Genomic DNA, 23254 nt, shown 5'->3' with positions numbered 1-23254 from the left:
ATGTCAACCCTAGTCCTTCATTCCATTAAACTAGTCATATCCAATTCCAGCAACTGTTCTTCATATGTTTTACCCTCCAGTCCCCTAATCATCTTTGTTGCTCTTCTCCACACTCTTTCCAGAGCCTCAACTTTTTTTTTTAATATCGTGGGGACCACAACTGGATGCAGAATTTGAAGTGTGGTTGCACCAAAGCCGCCTATATTGGTATTAACACTTCATGTGATCTTGATGCTCTCCCTCCGTTAATGCAACCCAGGACTGTGTTGGCTTTTTTGGCTGCTGCCAAAATTCATTAGGACACTGAGCTTGTCGATCAGAAGGTTGGCAGTTTGGCGGGTCAAATCCTGAGTGCCGCGTAACAGAGTGAGCACCTGTTACTCGTCCCAGCTTCTGCCAACCTAGCAGTTCAAAAGCACGTAAAAATGCAAGTAGAAAAATAGGGACCACTATGGTGGGAAGGTAACAGCATTCCATGCGCCTTTGGCATCTAGTCATGCCGGCCACATGACCACGGAGACGTCCACAGACAAGCGCTGGCTCTTCAGCTTTGAAACGGAAATGAGCACCGGCCCCTAGAGTTGGAAACGACTAGCACGCATGTGCGGGGGAACCTTTACCTTTACCTAAAATTCATATATGACTTTTCAATAAAAGGTTAGGGTTAGCCTAACCCTAACCCTAATTCTAACCTTAAACTTAACCCTAAGCCTTTTCACAATTCCCTTTTCATATTTTGTAGCTCCTGTTATTCTGCATAATGCCTAGCCCTAGATGTATATAGCTTATGAAAACAACACAATTCCATACTTTATTTTAAAATGCAGTGCAATTCTATAGACATTTTAGACCAGACATGTCAAACTTGCGACATCACGCGACATCGCGCGACATCGCGCAACGTATCGGGACAGTTTTACCATTGCCGGCAATGGGGTGGGCGTGGCTTCCACGGGCCGGCAGTTTGACACCCCTGATCTAGACAATGCCAGCTTTTCACAGACTGTCACTAACATATACAATGACTGGGGGGGCTGTTTAAGTAAAAAGGCTTAGGGGAAAGCTGTAATGCCTTTTTCCCCTTATTCATCTGCCAGAGTTTGTAACACTTTTCCCAAGATTCATTTCCTTTTTGCAATAACCCTGAGAGGAAATTGAGGCTGATCTTCAAAACTAGATTTATAGCCAGGATTGTAAGGTGGTTTTCCCAGCCAAAAAAGGAAGCGTGAGAAGGTCCCAATGCGGTAAGGAGAAACCCAACATGCATTCATTGCTAGCATGCTTCCTTCATGCTTATTTCTGGGGTTAAGAAAGATTTAGCAGAGTTACAAAAAGGGGTAAGCTGGCTGCTGAGGTTTAACAATTGTTGCAAGTCACTCTGAAAAAAGTGACATGTTCGGTTCTCACACTTATGACCGTTGCAGCATTCTCACAAATCTCATCAAAACTCAAGCGCATGTATTTGCAACGGGTTGCAGAATCCTAGAGTCACGTGGTTGCCACAGGCGACGAGCAAAGACGAGGGGGCCAGTCGGATTCACTTAGCAATGATGCGACTTCACTTACAACTGCAGTGATTCCCTTAACAACCATGGTTGCAAAATTGGACGCAACTCACAACAGCTGTCCTCGCTTAGCAATAGAGATTCTGTTCCCAACTGCAGTTGTAAGTCGAGGACTATTGGTACACAACACATACAGGGAGCCCTCAGTGTACGAGCACGACAAATTTATGTCGCTAAGTGAGACCATCATGAAATGAATTTTACCCCATTTTACAACCTTTCTTGCCTCCATTGTTAAGTGGATCGCTGCGGTTGCTAAGCGAGTCACACGGTTAAGTGAATCTGGCTTCCCCATTCTGATTTTGCTGGTCAGAAGTTCGCAAAAGGGAACCACGTGATCCCATCATAAAGAGGAACTGGTTGCCAAGCATACGAATGTAAGTCACGTGACTGCGGGGATGCTGTAACAGTCGTAAGTGTGAAAAATTGTGATTTCACTTTTTTTTTAGTACCGTTGTAACTTCAAATGGTCAAAGTTGACGAATACTTGAACTTTTTTGCCATTTATGTCTAGCTCACCATTCTTCATTTCAGTGTCCATGACGGATGCAACTACACAGTCCTCGAATTACAAGTTTGTTTAGTAACCATTCGATGTTACAATGGCACTGAAAAAAGTGTCATTTTTCACACTTGTGACCCTTGCAGCATCCCCGCAGTCACGGGACCAAAGTTCAGATGCTTGGCGACTGACTCACGCTTACGACGGTCGCAGGGACCCGGGATCATGCGATCCCCTTTCGCGACAAGCAAAGTCAGAATGGGGAAGCCGATTCACTTAACAACGGTGTTACTAACTTAACCGCTGCAGTGATTCACTTAACATCGGAGGCAAGGAAGGTCGTAAGGTGAGGCAGAATTTATTCAGCAAAGGTCTCACTTAGCAACAGAAGTTTTGGGCTCCGTTGTGGTCGTAAGTCAAAGACAACCTGTAACTTTGGTCTGTCTAAATTCCCAGTCCTTCCTGCAACATGGAAACTAACGCTCAAGTGTAAATCATCTGGGTTTTCAGATACTGACGTGACCCTCTTTCAACAGAGCATGTAAATTTACAATCCTGACCAGCTCGTCTCTGGAGTCTCCTCTCTCCATTTTTATAAATGCATCCATTTATAAAAGGGCATCGCAACCTGCCTGACTCGGGCATGAATAATTTGCTAAATAGTTCACTTATTTGCATCGATATCTTTCTCCTGCGATGCGCCGGCCTTTTGGATTCAGTCACCTAATTTCGACTCAACATTCCCTCCCAAATATTCCATAATTCATGCCTTTATCGGCCATTTTCTCCAAATCGGCAAGCTTATTGTCTCATTTTCAAACATTTCTCAGTGGCCTGTCGGAAGACTAATAATATACACCCTCTGATCCAATTTCTGACAGTGGCGAGAATTAATCAGTGTACATCTTGCCTTCAGAAGTTGTGGGTCCTCCATCGTGGGAAGACAGTCAGTTCTTCTGATGAACTGAGGAAGCTTCTTGGATGAAAAGCGAAACGTCTTCAAAAGAAAAACCAAGAAAGTCTGGTTTCCTCTTTAAAAAAGGCCCTTTGGGACAACCGTGAACTGGATGGCTAAGAGTCTCCATAGACAACACCAAGAATGTTCATTTCTATTCCGGGCCACACCTGAGCAGATGCCTGAAATTCTTCCAGCCGCATTTCCTCTCTTCATCTTCAACCCAAGTCATATCATCCCTTGCATTTTCAATTCAGCTATTCTGGGGAGGCCCCTTCTTCACCCACATCCAAACTGATTTTCTATTTCTATCAAGTCCCTCTGCATTCTCTCTTTCTCCTTTAATGCAAACCAGCCCTTGTTCGCTATGACTACATTCCTTGAAATTATCTTTTTCTCTCTGTGCATGACACTCAATATGTATTTTCTTCTTTTTTTTGTAGCAATTATTCTCTGAGATGCATTTTTGTCATTCACTGCCTCTTTTCTTTTCTTTTTTTTACATTTCCCATTAACACCACAGAGTTCTGTGACACTGGCAATTTCTTTTCCTAACTCTTTTCCAAGTAGTTTCTGCATCCATCTTGCCTTCGTTCTGCTGGGAGACAGGCTGCTGTTATTCCACCAAAAGCTACCAACATCCAGAACCCCTGCTCAAAATCACAGACTCCTAACAGCTGGGACTGACCTCAAAGGTCATCTAGTCCAACCCCCTCCTTGCTCGGTGCAGGAGCTCTTGAAGTATTCTCAACTGTAAAGTCCTAAATGGAACAGTCCCTGTTAGAGAGGGCCCTCTCTGCAACTCAACTCAACTCATCTCATCTCAACCCAACCCTATTCAACTCAACCCAGACCAATCCCAAGTCAAGTCAAGTCAAGTCAGGTCAGATCAAGTCAGGTCAGGTCAGGTCAGGTCAGGTCAGGTCAAGTCAAGTCAAGTCAAGTCAAGTCAGGTCAAGTCAAGACAAGATAAGACAAGACAAGTCAAGTCAAGTCAAGTCAAGTCAAGTCAGATCAAGAGTAGTCAAGTCAAGCCAAGCCAAGCCAACTGCTTTGCTTGGACCAAATAAAAGTCAACTGGCCACTAAAGGAAAAGGCAGGGATCTGCTGGTGATTCACTTCTGCAACCAAACAACCCCAGAGGGATAACTTTGGCTGAGGCACAGGGAATCTACAGGAGCCCCTTGCTTCTTGCTCTTTAAGATCTGCTCTTTAGAAGGACCATTAAACAAGAACAAATAAGGGAAATTCCCATGTGGTCCTATCTAAGAAACTCATTTGCACAGCAATTGGAAATAATTGCAGCCTTCCTGAAGCCTGAAGGAGGAAGCAGGCTGTTTGTCACACCGGCAGCCCAGGCTGTACACCAATTCATCACACTTGTCAGGTGGCAGCCACTGAGACATTTAGTTCTGCCTTTTCCCCTTTCCCCTGACAACCCATCACTCACAGCCCATGTTGGTAGGAAGCCCAGAACACCAGTGCAATGACTGACAATCTGACAAGAGACCCACACCCACTTGCCTGTTGTCCTCCGATGCAAACAGCCTTGGAGATGGCTCTGAACCGCCCCAGCAACATGACTAAATTATTGCTGGGGGGTTGGAGACAACCGTGGGTAAAATATGGAGGTGGGCAGAAGGTTACAGGTTACCAAGCTCTGCAAATCCATGATTAATGATACATCTAAACAATTTTCACAGGCAACACTGCATTACTGTGTTTCATACGCCAATCAAGAGTTTGAGGTGTCTCCATAACTTCCCAGGAGTGTGCATTATTGTCAGGAGCACAAGACCAGGTCCGTATGAGAAGGTCTGGTTAAACCAGGGGTCTTCAAACTTGGCCCTTTTATGACTTGTGGACTTCAGCTCCCAGAATTTCTCAGCCAGCATGCCTGGTTGAGGAATTCTGGGCGATGAAGTCCACAAGTCCTAAAAGGGCCAAGTTTGAAGACCTCTGGGTTAATCTGATTTATTGCTAAAAGACTCTGCATAGGAAACTTCTCAATGAACAGTTGGCAGCTGCTTAGAGTTAGATTTATTTATTTATTTATTTATTTATTTATTTATTTATTTATTTATTTATTTATTTATTTATTTATTTATTTATTGGACTTATATGCCGCCCTATCTCCCGAAGGACTCAGGGCAGCTCACAACAATAAAACAGCTATAAAAAACAGTAATACAAATATTAAAAAAGAATTAAATTACAAAGCCCCGTAATTAATTACTAAAACCAATAAATTAAAACAATATTAAAAACCCCATCCTCAGTCCATGGGATTGGGTGGGGGATGGGTGGGGGGGTTGGACTTAGTTTGCTTGTGACTATGATTCCTTTTTTGAACCTCCAGGTTCTGCCACTCCTTCTCCTATAGTGGGAGGATGGATGGATGGATGGAGATAGATAGATAGATAGATAGATAGATAGATAGATAGATAGATAGACAGACAGATAATAAACTGACAGATGCATGATAGTTAGAAGATGGATAGATGGATGGATGGATGGATGGATGGATGGATGGATGGATGGATGGATGGTCTCATAGCTGGCTAGGGAATTCTGGGAGTTGAAGTCTACAAATCGTAAAGTTGTCAAGGTCGGACACCCCTGCTTTAAACTGAGTCGGGAAAGGGAGGCTGGCTGGAGGCAATCTTCTCTTATGCAAGCAGAAGTCCTAAGAGGTCCATTCTGATAGAACCGCATTCTGAAGCACTGACAACTCCCGAGAAGAAAGAATCTATCCAAAACCCGAGGGAGCCACTGCCGCCTGGCTATGACCTCAGGGAATGAGGTTTCAGATCTCCCTAAACGGCAAAAGTGAAACTCCTTGTGCTGTGAATTTGGGGATCAGGTTTGCCTTTTCAGCCTCCTTGATCTTGGAGGACCGCGCAGGCAAAATGGGGCATTCAGCTAAGATGAGTGAGGTGGCCCTTTGACACAACACCCTGGATGGTGTTGGTCTGGGTTTAAATTTAGCTCTCCAGGTTTGAGTCTCTCTCTCTCCCTGCTGAGTTGCTGGTGCATGTATCTGACGTATCTTCCTGGCTCAAAGAAGCTCATACCAGGATCACTTTATTAAACATTCATTCATTCAAGAGGCTCAGACAAGCCATTTTTCACAGAAATGTTTCACAACTTTGTGTTTTCCCCTTGGAAATTCCTGGCTGCTTTACACTTCGTATTTTTCATGTTCTGGTGTTTTCTTGTTTGTAAAAATGGCCACGTGCATCTTCTTTCTGCAAAGGCCACCTCAAAGCATCCTCTCTTCGCTTCCCACCAGAAATGAGCTGCCGATTGGGAAAAAAAAACAGAAGGAAACGAGGAAAAGGCAAAAAAAAAACCAACAACAACCCCAAAACAAAAATAAATAAATTTAAAAAAACCCCTACAGACAGGTAGAGTGATAACTCGGGAATCCGCAGCTTCAGGAACATTGGAAAATCTGGAAGGATTCGAGAGACTCAGAAAGCCGTGCCTTTTGCATCTGCAGCTAAATAGAATACAGAATCACAGAGGTGGAAGGGACCTTGGAGGTCTTCTAATCCAACCCCCTGCTTTAGCAGGAGACCCTTTACCATTCTGAACATCTAGCTGTCTTCTTCCTGGTGGCAAAGTGGTTAGAACAGAGTATTGCAGACGAACTCTGCCCACAGTCTGGACTTCGATCCTAACCGGCTTAGCATCCTTCCGAGGTCAGTAATATGAGGTCCCAGATTGTTGGGGGCCATATGCTGATGTTGTAAATCACCCAGAGAGTGATGTAAAGCACTACGGATTGGTATATAACTCTATGTGCTATTGCTATCCTTCAAAACCTTCTGGAGACAAGCCATTAATAGTTCTCACTTTCGGGAAATTCCTCCTTAATTCTAGGTTGGATCTCCCTTTGAGGAGCTTCCAACCATTGCTTCTTTTCCTGCCCTCAGGTGCTTTGGAGAATAAGTTTGAATCAAGGGCTGGAAGATGCTATTGTATCTCCCCTGGTCCTTCTCTTCCTCATACTAAAGATATTTAGTTCCCTCAATCATTCATCGAAGGATTTAGCCTCCAGCCCTCAACATCTTTGTTGCTCTTCAATGCACTGAAGATAGACAGACTTCAGTAATGGGGCAAATGTGTCTTTTTCTGATTAAGCCTGTTATGTGTGAACCCAGCCAGGAAGCAAGGACAGGAGAAAAGAGTTGATGGCCCTCCGTCCCACCCCTCCTGATTTCCTCTAGTATGTCTTCTTCACCTCCGGGAGATCAACTGAGGATATTCTGGATCAAAGGCCGTTGTACTGTAATTAATCCCTTGAGGGCAGAACAAGAAGCAATGGAGGTGAAGTAATCAAGAGAGAAGCAACCTAGAACTAAAACAGAAATTTCTTGGCAGCGAGCGCAATCCATCAGTGGAATATCTTGCCTTCGGAAGCTGTGAGTCTTCCAACACTGGAAGTTTTCAAGAAGGGACTGGACAACCATTTGTCTGAAATGAGATAGGGCTTCCTGCCTGAGCAGGGGGTTGGACTAGAAGACCTCCAAGGTCCCTTCCAACTCTGTTATTCTGTATTCTGTAAGGCAGCCAACACAAGTACCCAAAGAGCCTGCAAGCAGGAGAGGACCACACTCACCCTTGTCTCTCCTGTAACTCATCCTAAAAAAAAAATCTGCCCCTCCAGCTCTGACTAGCACAATAGCGTTGTTTGGGACCTTCTCTTCACTGTAGCCTGACAACAATTTTCTCTGAGCTGCCAACTCAGTTACTAACAGAAGATCTCAGCTGGTTCACAGCAGTTTTCTGCCTCCACATCAGCCAACAAGATCATCAGTCTCCCCTCCCCCCCCCCCCGCCAAAAAAAAGAGCTGGTGTGCTGATAAATCCCACTTCCGGAGATGGAGCTTCTATTTATCTGTCATGACTAATAAGTAATTCCAGGCTAGGCTTCATGAGTAAGTGGGGTTTTATGGGGGAGACAAGCTGAATTAATAAACAGGAATGGGCCCCTCCCGAGAAAAGAGTAGGCAAGGTTGACGATTAGACAAAGCGATCAGGGGAAAAAGGAGCGCTCTGCTTGCTTCTGAGCCCCAAATCCTGGGTTGTGTAAACAGAGGCATAGAATCAAGATCGCTCGAAGTATTAGTACCGCTTTATAAAAGACCACACCTGGAATTCTGCAACCAATTTTGGTCACCATATCACAAAAAAGATGTTGGGACTTTGGAAAAAGTTTAGAGAAGAGCAGCTAAGATGATTGAAGCCCTGGAGTCTAAAAAGTATGAAGAACTGCTGTGGGACTTGGGTTTGGCTAGTCTAAAGAAAAGAAGAAACAGGTGACATGATTGCAGTATTCCAGTATTTGAGGGGCTGCCACAATGAAGAGGGGGTCACATTATTCTCCAAACCCCCAGAGGGCAGGATGAGAAACAATGGTTGGAAGCTGACCAAAGAGAGAAGCAACCTGGAATTAAGGAGAAACTTCCTGACAGTGAGGACAGTTAACCAGTGGAACAGCTTTGCCTCCAGAAATCGTGGGCGCTCCATCACTGGAGGCTTTTAAGAATAGACTAGACAATCACTTGTCTGAGATGGTGTTAGGTTCTCCTGCTTGAGCAGGGGGCTGGACTAGAAGACCTCCAAGGTCCCTTCCAGCTCTATTCTATTCTAGAGTCTAAATCTGAATATATCTCATCTTTTCTTCTGTCTCTGTCTTGCTGGTGGTCTCAAAGGTCCTGACTGGTCAGGATTTTTCAATGTTCGCTGAAATGACAGCAAAATTGGAGATGTCCTCTTCTCCAGGTTCTCCATCCTGAGTAGGTCCTCCAGATGTGATGCACGCAGGAAGCTGCCTTGGAGCTAGCTATGCTTGGATGCCTGTATGTGTCACATCTGGAGAACCTGCTCAGGATGGGGAATCTGGAGAAGAGGTGGTTTGGCACTTCCACTTTTGCTGGAAGGGCAGCAGATGTTGCAAAATCCTTGCCAATCTCAGCAACCCAACTCCTGGTGAAGGTGACAGAGGACAATTCAGGCTGCCATCCTGCCTCACAACTGCTCTGAAAAATCTGTCTTCTTCCAAGCTGGAGTCCAGAGACTGGTCCACCTGAAGTTTAGGGCATGGATCCCAAGGCCACTGGTCATCTCCACAATGGGGCTAAAACTATGCTGAGTGGACCTCCGGAGGACCCAAAGGACATCAGCAGACATGTCCTCTTCTTGTGGGATAAGCAGCTTAGGTAACGAACGATTAAAAATGGGACTTGGGAAGTTTTTTCTGGAGCTTGCAAAAAACCTTGTGGACCATATCCACTTTCCAAAGTCATGCAGAGTTAGGACAGAGAAACATTTCCAGCCAGTTCTCCACTGAAACGTACTTACGTGTCCCCCGTGACTCAAGAAAAATGAAATGTCTGCAAGAAAACAATCAAGCTCAGAGAGCACTAAGGACCCCTCATTTCCCAGTCATTTCTATACAACCCACAAGAGCAGGGAGGTAGCAGATATTATGGGTCCCCTCCCCTAAGGAGGTCCATCTGGTGGGACCAAGGAAAAGGGCCTTCTCTGTGGTGACTCCCTTCTGGTTATTTGAAGGACCATCATTTCTGAGTCACTTCTACTCGACCCACCAGAATGACAAGACAGGGGATATTACTGCTCCCCTTTCTTAAAGAGGTTCATCTGGTTGGGCCAAGAAGGAGGGCCTTCTCTGTGGTGGCTCCCTCCCTGTTATTTGAAGGACCATCATTTCCCGGTCATCTCTACCTGACCCACCAGAGCAGGGAGGCAAGGTATGTTACAGGTCTCCTCTCTTAAAGAGGTCCATCTGTGAGACCAAGGAGAAGGGCCTTCTCCGTGGTGGCTCCCTCCCAGTGGAACATCCCCTGTAGAGTTCAGACTGGCCCCTGCCTTGACACTCTTTGGAAAGGCCCTGAAGATCTGGTTTTGCCAGAAGGCCCAGGGACCCCAGGGGCATACGGAGCCCACCAAGAGGCTGCTTTGGTTGTGATTGCCAGGGGAGCGGGGGTGATATTTCTGAGGCAACCTGAATCCAGAAAAAGGAGGGTTAACTCTGAGGGTCCTGAATTCTAGGAGAAAGTCGTCCCACACAACGACCCTCCTTCCGAGACACACACACCCCTTGACCAATTCACTAATCAATGAACGAAGGCTGGTACTCCGTTTCTAAGACTCTGCATCATCTGAACACTAAATCTAACCCATCAGGATCTTTCTCTCTGCCTGGTCCTCCGCTGCTGCCAGGCCTTGAAACAACATGTGAATCCAAACCAAAGCAAAACACACACACCCTCCCATGCCCCAAGCCAAAACCAGCAACCCACGTGGTGCCCTCCTCCTGTTCCTGGCCGGGCTACTTAATCTGCGGTAGTAGATTCCCTTCCTCTCCTGCGCTTCCTCCCTGGAGCTGCTGCTCCAGCAAAGCCAACTAAAAGCAAAGTCTCCTTTCCGGACTCCGATTCCTCCCTCCCCCTTACGCCAGGTTGCCCCACCGACCCAGTTCTGAGCGCGGAGCAACTTTGAAGAAGATGAAAAGGGCAGCTGCAGAGCAGTTAACTCAGGGCTGGTTGGGAGATTTGGAGCCAGTGTCTGACTCTCTCTCTCTTGTCTCTCTCCCACTCACTCTCTTTCTCGGTCTCTCCCACTTCTCTCTCACTCTCCTCATTCTCTTTCTCTCCCTTTCTCTTTCTCTCTCCTTCCCTCTCTCTCTCTCTCTCTCTTGCTGTTTCTCGCTCTTTCTCTCTTGCACTCTGCTCCTCACTCTCACTTACTCTTTCTTTAACTCTCTTTCTCTCTCTCTCTGTTTCTTGGTGTATGTGTGTGTGTGTGTCTCTCTCTTACTCTCTTTCACTCTCTCTCATTCGCTCAAGCTCAGACATGTCAAACACAAGGCCCGGGGGCCGGATCCGGCCCGCAAAGTGGTTTCATGTGGCCCGCGAAGCCATCCTGGAAACAGTGAGGGAACGGCCCCCACTGCCTTGTCCCTGGCCCAGAGACCCTCCTTCTGCCAGAGACCCCCAGATCTGTCCCACTTCTGCCCAGGCCCCCATAGGCACCCTTGATGCAAACAATGTAGAGCTGGCCACGCCCACCCAGTAAGCCACGCCCACCCTGGCCATACCCACCCGGCCCCCTGAGGGCAACCACAATGCTGATGCGGCCCTCAATGGAATTGAGTTTGACACCCCTGCTCAAGCTCATTGCATCTGAAGCCTCGCCTTCCGGATACAAAGTCAGGCTTGGACCTGGCTTAATTTGCCAAATCCCCTCTGATGATGGCTTGCTGGTGCAGCCACCCCACCCCCCTTGACATCCCCCTACTCCAAGAACCGTCCCAAGGCTGATAATCGGGAGCCCTTAGCGCCAGTGCTGGGGAAGAAAGACTGCATTGGTCTGGCTGTGGCTGCTGCGTCAGAGACTCGCCTTCCGTTTCTTTCTCATCTCTCCTTCCAAAGGGTCGGAGAGCCCTCGGCTTGGGTTGCAGCCTCCCACGGTCACGGAGTCCTTGACTTGCATCCATTTAGTGACCGTTTGAAGTTACAACGGCACTGAAAAAAGGTTGACTTTTATGACCGTTTTCAACGCTTACGACGGTTGCAGCATCCCCAGGGTCACGCGGTCAAAATTCAGACGCTTGCCAACTGGTTCGTACTTATGACCGTTGCTGTGTCCTGGGGTCACGCGATCAAAATTCAGACGCTTGGCAACTGGTTCGTACTTATGACCGTTGCTGTGTCCTGGGGTCACGCGATCAAAATTCAGACGCTTGGCAACTGGTTCGTACTTATGACCGTTGCTGTGTCCTGGGGTCATGTGATCAATGTTTGTTACCTTCTGACAAGCAAAGTCAGTGGGGAAGCCAGACTCACTCAATGGCTGCGTGACCCGCTTAACAACTGCAAGAAAGCTCACAAAGGGGCAAAACTCCCTTTGCAACTGTCTCGCTTTAGCGACAGCCGAAGATTACCTGCATTGTTCCCGGGAAGGCAGAAAAGGAGGGTAAATGGGGGCTGCTTCCCAACTGGATAGCAGCCTGTCCTTCCTCTACACAACAGGCCGTCCTCGACTTACAACCACGACTGAGCCCCAAATTTCCCTTGCTAAGCTAGGCCGTTGTTCAATGAGTTTGGGCCCATTTTACAACCTTTTCTTTGTCAGAGTTGTTCAGCAAATCAGTTGCTGGCTCTTGAGACCCCCCCTCCCACCAACGACAGGACGAGCCACTAGTATGCAAAAGGAGAGCAAACCCCACTCTCTTCTTCCGAAGGGGCTTTTTTCCCCCAAAAGGCAACTGGATTTTCTTGTTTTTTTTCCCTTAAAACCGTTTTGCTTCTCATCTAAGGAGCTTCTTCGGGTCTTCGGTTCTGAAGATACTTCCTGGATGAGAAGTGAAACGTTTTCTTTCTTTTTTTTATTAAAGAGTTTTACAAAAACAAAGTTTTACAATATATCCCCAAATCCCCCCCACCCCAAACCCGCCCACTTCCCCCCCCACTTCCCAGAGCTAAATACAGGATTATGGTTATAATAATCATATTCTAAATAAAAATTATGCATAATATACAATTAACCAAATTCATAATGCGCTTTAACTCCCCTTTAACGTAACTACATACAAAGTACCAATAACAATATCCCACTAAAATCTACTCATAAGCTAAATGGAACTTTTTAGTCCCATATTTGTTCTGAATATAATCTATCCATCTCCTCCAAACTGAAATATATCTTTCCTGTGAATGATCCTTCAGATAAGCAGAAATCTTAGACATTTCTGCAAGATTCGAAACTTTAAACACCCATTCTTCTATAGTGGGCAAACTATCCTTCTTCCAATATTGTCCCACCAGTAACCGTGCTGCTGTTATCATATTCAACATCAAGTTAGTTTTTTTAACATCACAATCTACAATCTGCTTCTCACCTAAGGAGCCTTCGGTTCTGAAGATACTTCTTGGATGAGAAGTGAAACGTTTTCAAGGAAAAAAACAAACAAAGGAAGTCCAGTCGCCTTTTGGAAAAGCACCTTTGGGACAACCATGACCTGGAGGATGGAGAATCTCCATAAACACCTCCTCCCTTCTCACAACGATGATGTTCCCTAGCTGGGTAGTGAAACGTCCTGCAACAAAACCACCAAGCTCAGAAAGCAGCCAAGACCCCACAGTGGTCCTCCTCCCTCCTTCTCTTCCTCCTCCTCTCTCCACCTCCTCTTCTCTGCAAACTTTGCTCCCTTCTAGCACTGATGATGTTGCCTAGTTGGGTCATGAAGCGTCTGCAAGAAAATAACCCAGCTCAGAGAGCATCGAGGACTCTGCTGGTTTGATTCAGTTCCCCCTGGGAAATTGGGCAGGGTCCTTGGGTTGAGGACCCACCCCGTTAGATCCCTGTCTCTCCTGGTTGAGCAAGGCCACCTGAGAGACACCATGTATCTGCTGGGTCCGGGCAGCATTGAATGTCCAGCGCTCCTGCAGAGACCAACATAAGGACAGTTGGCTCATCCAACTGCCAACCTGTGGCTCAGCCTCTGGGCAGCCTCTTCTCTGGGCAAGGATCACCCCACAAGAAGAACCCCTGGATTTTCCAGGGCCTCTAAACCCCCCCACCCCACCCTCCCCAAGGGCATTTCTACCATCACTGCTGAATTCAGATGCTTGATTTAGATGTGGGCAAGCTTAGCTAGAAAGCACATTGGCATCAGCAGACAAGGGCCTACAAGAAGGGGTCGGGGAGGGGGCCCACTCAGAGACATGGCTGCATCTGGGGAGGGGCTGCTGGGAAGAGGGAGAGAAGCCAGAGGGAGGTTCCAACTCCCAACCAGACAGAGGCAAATGAGGCTTCAGTTCAATGACTCCATGGGCGGAGGAAGTTAATGAACAAACAGGCACGTTAAATGCTCAAACCAATATCTTGTATCACTATTCGCATTACATGGGCTCCTTCGGGCAATTTCCTCGTATTAATAATGAATGCAGCATAATTAGTGCAGCTCCCATCCTGCCTTCCCCCCACCTCCCACCATGTGGATTTATATCTGCATGAAGAGGGTAGGGTGGGGGTGTGGGGAGAGAGACACTGGCAGCAATTCTGTGGCTATCCAGTCTGGAGGGAGCCCACACCTGGCCCACCAGCCTCTGGAAGGAATGGATTCGGTGGCCGTAGCACCAGGGACCAGCTAGACAACTTCTTGTGCTGTGTTTAGAAGTACTTCTGCAATCAACATGGTGTCCTCTCTAGAGACGCCAAAATCATAGGGGTGGAAGGGACCTTGGAGGTCAGCTATCCTCAGCCTGGGGATTTGAAGATGGGCCAACTATAACAGCCCCATCCATTGCTGTGCAGGCTGCTGGCATGGCTAGAAACCAGGAGACAGTGAGTTGAAGTTCTGCCTTAGGCATGAAAGCTGACTGGGTGACTTTAGTCCAAGTACCAGGAGACGGTAAGTTCTAGTCACGCCTTAGGAATGAAAGCCAGCTGGGTGACTTTGGACCAATCACCAGGAAACAGTGAGTTTTAGTCTTGCCTTGGGCATGAAAGCCAGCTGGGTGACTCTGGGCTAGCCCCTCCCACTGAACCCAACCCACCTCACAGGGTGGTTGTTATGGAGAAAATAAGGGGTGGAAGCTGTTATTATGTGTGTGTTTGCCACTTTGTGTTACTTACAAAGTAATGAAGTCAGGATATAAATAAACAACACGTGGAACATTCCATTCACACAACAAAATTAGACTCTTGCACAACCCACAGGTCTACTCTGAAAAAAAGGCCCTTCCAAGCTGCAGAGCAGATTTGAGACAGGTGCATGTGGAAAAGTCAGAAGTAATTGGTCCCCTTTCTCGTGCTTTTTAAACAATCTTTTCATGTTAAGTAGGTATCAGTTAGGAAGTGGTGATAGCAGCATTGGTAACAAGCCACAACGCCATTGAAAGTGATGAGGCTTCATCCACAAAAGAGCCACTCCTATCCTGATGTCATTTGCATCACAATACCAACCCTTGTCCCTTCCAGACTGCCCACAGTCATTGGTTATTGTTAAAGTGCCATCAAGTTGGTGCTGACTCTTAGTGGCCAACTGGATATTTTTTCTCTGGGAGGATCTGCCCAACCTGATCCTTCAGGTCTTCTAATGATGCCCCCATCAAGTCATGGCTGACACTTAGCAACAATACAGATATATTTTTTCCAGGATGATCTGTCTCCAACCTGGTCCTTCAGGTCTTCCTACAGTGGACCCATCACCACTACAGCTGAGTCCATCCCCCTGTCTGCTGGTCCTCCTCTTCTTCTCTTTCCTTCCACCTTTCCCAGCATTATCAATTTATCCAGAGAGCCGGGTCTTCATGATGACTGACTGTGTGCCGTCAAGTCATTGTTGACTCTTAGGAACAACATACAGTAGATTACTTTTCCAGGATGACCTGCCTCCAAATTGGTTCTTCAGGTCTTCCAACAGTGGACCCATCACCACTACAACTGAGTCATAGAATCCTAGGGCTGGAAGGGACCTTGGAGGTCTTCTAGACCAGCTCCCTGCCCAAGACCAATCCACCTTTGGTTAGTCCTCCTCTTCTTCTCTTTCCTTTTATCTTTCCCAGCATTACTGACGTCTGAGCTTGGTGGTTTTCTTGCAGACGTTTCATTACTCAAACTAGGTAACATAATCACTGCTAGTCATCTAGAACTAGATTCATCTAGAAGCCCAGCGCTGATGATGTTTCCTAGTTGTCTGCAAGCAAACCACCAAGCTCAGAGAGCACCAAGGACCCCACAGTCCTCCTCTTCTTTCTCCTCCTCTTCCTCCTCCCAACCCCCCCCCCCTTCCAGCAGTGATGATATTACCTAGTTGGGTCATGAAACGTCTGCAAGAAAACCACCTAGCTCAGAGAGCACCAAGGACCCCTCATTTCAACCCTGAACTACAAATACTCTCCTTTATTGGCATTACTATTTTCTCCAGGGTGCTGGGTCTTCATGTTGATGGACTGATCATGTGCTATCAAGTCATTGTTGACTCTTAACAACAACACCCCTATTTCAAACCAGGGGTCCTCTCTGTCCAAAATGTGGACTTTGCTGTCTTCAAAAGAGTGGCCTTGGTCTTTTAAATGCAGATGGACTGCTGAATCTTGTCCTGATAGATTTGTTGTCCTATGTTGTGCCAGGCATTTATGAAACAGTTGTTTTGTATCCCCAATGTACAGATTACAGATTCAAGTCAGTGTTTACTCCATGCAACTGCCTAGTATTATGTTTCAGGATGTAAGCTGTTCCAAGTAAAGCTGCCTTTTGCAATTGACGAATGGGGATTTTTGTCAATGCCGATGGTGTTCAAGTGGTGCTCCAGATGTTTTGGGATTGTACCTAAGCCACCTATGACCTATGACTACTCTTTCTCTTTTATTCTGCTCTCTCCAGGTACATCCACGTCCGTTAGCCAGACTTTTTTGTCTTTCTTATGGAAAATTGTTAAGTCTCGGGTGTTACGTGGCAGGTGCCTGTCTGCCTGAGTTCTAAAATCCCAGAGCAATTTAGCTTCTTCATTTTCTCTATTTTATGCCCCACTAGTTCTTGCTTGCAAGCAAATGATATTTCTTGCCCATCTTCCAATGCACCATTGTTACTACTTTGTCATGCTGTTGCTTGCAGTCAGTCTGGGCAATCTTCTTGCAGCAGCTTAGGAGGTGATCCACTGTTTCTTCAGCTTCTTCGAATAGGTGGAACTTGCTGTCTTTTGCTGTCTTTTGAATTCTGGCTTTGTGTTCATTGTTTTAAAGACCTGGTCTTTTTTCAGTCAGAATTAACCCCTCGGGTCTCTTTCTCCAACCTCCCTGCTCTTAGCTATTGCCTGGTCTTGTTATTACCTGCTTGGCATGCTATTATTTTTAATATACTGGCCACATAATGCTTTGTAATTCCCATGCCTCCATTCTGTTCTTCATTTGCTCTTTCTTGTAGGCCAGTTTGGTCTCTCCACTAAACAGTAGACCTTTCTGGTATACTAGCTTCAGTGCATCTCCTTTATATTCTTCGGATATTCATCCAATATCCTTTTTTTCTTCTTCCACTGTTTGCTGTACTCATAACATCCCATATCTACAGGACCTATTTTCTCTGGTAAGTAGAATCTGTCAATATCACTGCGAGGATGAAGGGCATGATTCATTCTCCTTATTTTTCTGATCCTCCTATCCAGGGCCGCCTGTTCTGCTTGAGTCCAGCCTACCATTCCAGCTGTGTATCTAATGACTGGAACTGCCCAGGTGTTGGCTGTCTTGATGGTATTTCCTCCACCGAGTTTGGGCTTTAAGACAAAATAACAGAATAACAAAGTAACAGAGTTGGAAGGGACCTTGGAGATCTTCTAGTCCAACCCCCTGTTGAAGCAGGAAACCTTATGCCATTTCAGAGAAATGGTTGTCCAACCTCTTCTTGAAAACCTCCACTGTTGGAGTACCCACAACTTCTGAAGGCAAGCCATTCCTACCAGGCAATTTCTCCTTAGTTCCAGGTTTCTTCTCTCCTTGATTAGTTTCTATCCATTGCTTCTTGTTTTCTCTTCTCTGTGGCAGCCCCTCAGATACTGGAATATTGCTATCATATCACCTTGGGTCCTTTTTTCCCCCCATTAAACTTGTTGTTAGTTGCGAAGTCATGTCCGACCCATCGCAACCCCATGGACAACATTCCTCCAGGCCTTCCTGTCCTCTACCATCTTCTGGAGTCCATCTAAGCTCACGCCTACTGCTTCAGTGACTCCATCCAGCCACCTCATTCTCTGTCGTCCCCTTCTTCTCTTGCCCTCAGCCTTTCCCAGCATGAGGCTCTTCTCCAGTGAGTCCTTCCTTCTCATTAGGTGGCCAAAGTATTTGAGTTTTAGCTTCAGGATCTGGCCTTCTAAAGAGCAGTCAGGGTTGATCTCCTCTAGGACTGACCGGTTTGATCGCCTTGCAGTCCAAGGGACTCGCAGGAGTCTTCTCCAGCACCATAGTTCAAAGGCCTCAATTCCTTGGCGCTCTTCATTAAACTAGAGACATACCCAATTCCTGCAACCATTCTTTGTGTGTTTTAGCTTCCAGTCCCCTAATCATTTCTGTTGCTCTTCTCTGCACTCTTCCTAGACCTTCTTTGCTCTCTTGATGTATATACTTTCTAACCTTTTTCTTCACTTCAGTGTGTTCAGTATTATTACCCCAGATGGACCCATGGCTAATTTACTCTCTCCCCTCTGAAATTTTGAGGGGTGAGAGGGCTAAAGACTGGGATTTTAAAACCAGAATTATTTGTCCTGATCAACAAGCTGCAATTCACAAGGTTGTCTCTGGGATGCCAGCTTGACTGGGGTGGAGGGGTGGGGGTGGGTGGGGGTTTCGGAACTGTAGATCAGTATGCAAACTTTCAAAAGAGCTGTCTGCTCAGCTTCTCTGCTGCTTTTCAAGTTTTCCATGCAGCCGTGTTATCTTTCAGCTTCGAAAATGTTTTGGTTTCCAGATTCATAAAAAGCACTTTACAGCCAACAAGTATTGTTCTTTTCCTGTTGCCTCTTCAGAACTTGTAGGGCATATTTCCTTTTTAACTCTTCCACTTTGTTAAATCCTAGAGCTTTTCATTTTTTTAAAGCCTCTTGTCTGCCTTTGTTTTCCCCTCTATCAAGAGAGCCTCTTTTTGCCCTTTACAACCTCAATCAAAGCCGAAATAAGCACACATATCCCTCCACAAATCACTCCTGAAACTCTTTGATATTTTAATCCTCAACGTTTTCTCACAACTCTCCAAAAACAAGTTCTGCAGCGCTGAAACCTTCCCTTAAAGTGCCACTGCCAAGGTGAAAATTTGCTTTTTGCCTAGTTGAGAGTCCAAAAACAGGGCCCCAAACAAGGTTCCTGACAACAATATGGAAATGGTTAAGACCCACACAGTAGTCACAGAGACCAGCTGTGCTTGTTAAACTACAATTTCATGCACCCCACGTATAGACACAAGAGATGCTTTTTTGCGCCAAATAGCAGGAAACAAAATTTTGAAAATGCCGCACTACCCAAGTTTGACAATAATTGCCAGCTATTTGTGTAAAAAACCAAGGATGGGTCTAAGCTGAAATTTGCACCTTGTTAAAGAAAAACAAAATTCTGCTGACTTCAAATGTGAACTTAAACCCAGCTTTGCACCCCACTTCCTTTTGCTTGCCAACAAAAGAAGAAATCCTCACCAACCCAACAATTTGAAAGAGTATGGAGGGGTCACCCTCAAAGAGACTCAAGGTGTATAAAAGCTCTAGTCAGACCAAAAGGTCATGTGATCACGGGAAAAGCTGCAATGGTCATAATTAGAATAGAACAGAGCTGGAAGGGACCTTGGAGGTCTTCTAGTCCAGCTCCCTGCTCAAGCAGGAGAACCTATACCATCTCAGACAAGTCACTGTCTAGCTTCTTCTTAAAAATCTCCAGAGATGGAGCACCCACAATTTCTGGAGGCAAGCTGTTCCACTGGTTAATTGTCCTCACTGTCAGAAATGTTCTCCTTGATTCCAGGTTGCTTCTCTCTTTGATCAGTTTCCGGCCATTGTTTCTTGTCCTGCTCTCTGGGGCTTTGGTGAATAACGTGACCCCCCTCTTCTTTGTGACAGCCCCTCAAGTGCTGGAATACTGCTATCATGTCTCCCCTATTTCTTCTTTTCTTTAGACTCGCCAGACCCAAGTCTTGCAGCCGTTCTTCGTACGTTTTAGTCTCTAGGCCGTTGATCATCTTAGTTGCGCTCTTCTCTGATTTTTTTTCCAAACTCTCAACATCTTTTTTGTGATATGGTGGCCAAAATTGGCTGCAGTATTCCAGGTGTGGTCTTACTAGGGTTTTATAAAGTGGTATTAATACTTCATGTGATCTTGATTCTATGCCTCTGTTTATACAACCCAGGATTGTATTAGCTTTTTTGGCTGCTGCTGCACACTGCTGGCTCATAGTCTATTGATCATCCACTTAGGACTCCAAGGACCCTCTCGCAGTTACTGTTTTTAAGCCAGATTAAGAATGAAATAAGATTGGTTTGGTGTGCTACCTACTAGTTATAACTAATAAACCCATGCTACCTACTAGTTATAACTTTGTTTGCTTCTAGATGTTCTCAGATCTGTTTTTTTTAATTATCTTTTCTAGGATCTTCCCAGGTATTGATGCTAGACTGATTGGTGTGTAGTTTCCTGGGTCTGTTTTTTTCCCTTTCTTGAAGATGGGAAACACATCAGCCCTTTTCCAATCCTCAGGTACTTCCCCAGTGCTCCAGGATTAATGAAAGATATGGTGCAATGGTTCTGAGATAACATCTGCCAGCTCCTTCAGAACTCTGGGGTGTAATTTGTCGGGTCCCGATGATTTATATTCGTCAAGGTCAGATAGGTGTTCTCTTACCATTTTCTTGGTTATTTTAATTTTTTGTTTCTAGTTTGTCTTTTGCAGTGGTTTTTTTGCTATGTTGGGCTATGGTTTCTTTTTGTGTGAAGACTGATGCAAAGTATGAGTTAAGCAGCTCTGCTTTCTCCCTGTTGCCTGTTATTTCCTTGCCATCTTCTCTCTTTAGTGGACCTACAGTTTCCTTAACTTTTTTCTTGTTAATGTATTGGAAGAAACTTTTTTTTTTATTATCCTTGATTTCTGTTGCAAGTCTTTGTTCGTTCTGAGTCTTTGCTTTCCTGACTTCATCGTTGCATGTTCTGGCTGTCTGCTCATAATCGGCCTTAGTTATGTGCCCCTCTTTCCATTTTTTGTATTTGTCCTTTTTTGTCTTTCAGTTTGTCAGAGTGATCTTTGTGTAGCCATGTTGATTTCTTCTTGAATTTCTTGTTTTTCTTTTTCAGTGGTATTGTGCTGGTCTGGGCTTTTATGATCACATTTTTCAGAGTTTCCCACACTTCTTGGGTTGTTTTCCCCTTTAGGATTTTTATCCATGGGATCTTTCCTAGGTTCTCTCTGAGTTTGTTAAAGTCAACTCTTTTGAAGTTTAAGACCCTGGTTGGATTGTTTTCTGTTGCTAGTGTTTGCATTATATTAAATTCCAGTATGACGTGGTCACTTTCACCCAAGGTTCCGGTAACTTCAAGTCCCTCTGTCACTTCTTCTCTATTAGTAAGAATTAAATCCAGTATGGCTTTACGGTCTAGCTCCCTCTTCCACCTTTTGGATGACAAGTTGTCGGCTAGGTTGGCTAGGAATCTGTCTGATCTTCTGCTCGCTGCAGAATTTGTCTCCCAGTTGATATTTGTATAGTTGAAGTCTCCCATTACTATTGTGGTATGTTTCCTACATATATTTGTTAACTGGTTGGCAAAGAATTCATCTATTTCTTCTGATTGGTTGGGTGGTCTGTAATATACACCTATGGCAATGTCACTTTTTTTCTCTTTTATATTGACCCATATGCATTCTGGAGAGATTTTATCTTTGATCATGTGCATTTCTGTAGATATATCGTGTTCTCTTACATATAATGCAACTCCCCCTCCTCTTTTTGTAGATCTGTTTCTTTTGAACAATTTGTATCCATCTATCAGTCCATTCCATTCATGGGTTTTGTCCCACCAGGTTTCTGTAATGCCAACTATGTCATATCCTCCGTAGGGTACTATTGCTCCTAGTTCACCCTGTTTGTTCCCCAAGCTTTGAGCATTTGTATATAAGCATTTAAGACTTTTATGCCTGTCCGTGGGTATGTTTCCTGCATCTCCTGAATGTTGTTTGAGTTTTTCTTTTTTCTCATCTCTGCCCACCTCATTGTTTGATTTGTTTTCTTGGGATTTATGACTGGTTTTGGGTTCTAGAGATTCTGAAGATTGGTCAGCCTCCCCCCTTAATTTTAGTTTAAAACCCCCCTGATGAGTTGGGCCAGTCTTTTTCCGAGTACATTTTTCCCTGTTCTCATGAGGTGCAGCCCATCCCTTGCCAAGAGTCCTTCATGAAGGAAATACAGTCTATTATCCAGGAAACCAAAGTTTTCTTGGCGACACCAACTGTGTAGCCAATGGTTTATTTCTAGAATTCTTTTTTCCCTTAATGGGTGTTGGCCTTTCATTGGGAGTACTGATGAGAACACTACTTGTGCTCCTAGCTTCTTAACTTTATTGCCTAGCTGAGAACGGGTTGCAGATCACTTTTTTCAGCAACAGTTGAAACAATTGCTGAATAAATGGTTATAAATTGAGGACTATATAACACATTTGTGCTGGCTTCCTTCTTTAGGACCCACAGAAGCCACTGGAGACTCTCTTGGGCTATTGACACAAAACACGCCACTCACACAGTCCATTTGCCTCTCCTGGCATGTCTCCTCATCCACGTTGGCAAAACAGATTCAGGTTAACCCCACAATAGATTTGGCAACGCGCAAGCCTCACACCGTGTTCTGCCCGCCACTTCTGGGAGTCTGTGATGCATATGCGCGGCCACATCACCACTGCCTTTCTTAAGGAGGCTTTGAATCAGAGAATAACAGAATAACAAAATAACAGAGTTGGAAGGGACATGGAAGACTTCTAGTCCAACCCCATTGCTCAGACAGGAGACTCTATGACAATTTTAGACAAATGGTTGTCCAATCTCTTCTTAAAAACCTCCAGTGCTGAAGCATTCATAACTTCTGGAGGCAAGTTGTTCCACTGGTTAATTGTTCTGTCAGGAATTTCCTCCTTAGTTCTAGGCTGGTTGTCTTCTCGATTAGTTTCCATCTGTCGCTTCTTGTCCTGGCTTCAGGTGCTTTGTGGCAGCACCTCAAACATTGGTCCTTCTTTTCATTAAACTGGACATACCCAATTCCCACAAACGTTCTTCATACATTTGAGCCTCCAGCCTTTAATCATCTTTGTTGCTCTTCTCTGCACTCTTTCCAGAGTTTCAACTTCTCTTTTGTATCACAGCAACCAAATCTGGACGCAGAATTTCAAGTGGAGTCTTACCAAGGCCTTATAAAGCTGCACAAACTCTTCACCTGATTTGGTCCCTCTCTTAATGCAGCCTAGGACTGTGTTGGCTGTTTTGGCAGCTACAGCATACTGCTGGCTCATATTTAAGCGATTGTCGACTAGGATCCAAGCAAGATCCCTCTCATAGCTACTACTATTGAGTCAGAATTGTTAGGCCCTCTCTCTCCAGTGGATGCAACTGCCCTCTTCCTTGCTGCCCCTCAAGAGCTGCGTCGGAAAGCACATGAAATAAAGTCTCATTAAAAAATAATAATAACAG

General features: G+C 45.3%; 1 protein-coding gene across 3 annotated transcripts in view; it reads right to left on the bottom strand.

The window, feature by feature from the left end:
- The window catches only part of CNTFR (ciliary neurotrophic factor receptor), a gene marked incomplete at its 3' end in the record, with an annotated part of 353983 nt that overhangs the window by 259842 nt on the left and 70887 nt on the right, over positions 1-23254 (bottom strand). The window lies entirely within an intron of this gene.

The sequence above is a fragment of the Vipera berus genome (assembly GCF_964194415.1).
Source record: "Vipera berus genome assembly, chromosome: 2".
NCBI lineage: Eukaryota > Metazoa > Chordata > Lepidosauria > Squamata > Viperidae > Vipera > Vipera berus.
The sequence above is the reverse complement of the archived record's forward strand: the minus strand, read 5'-3'. Positions and strand labels throughout refer to the sequence as shown.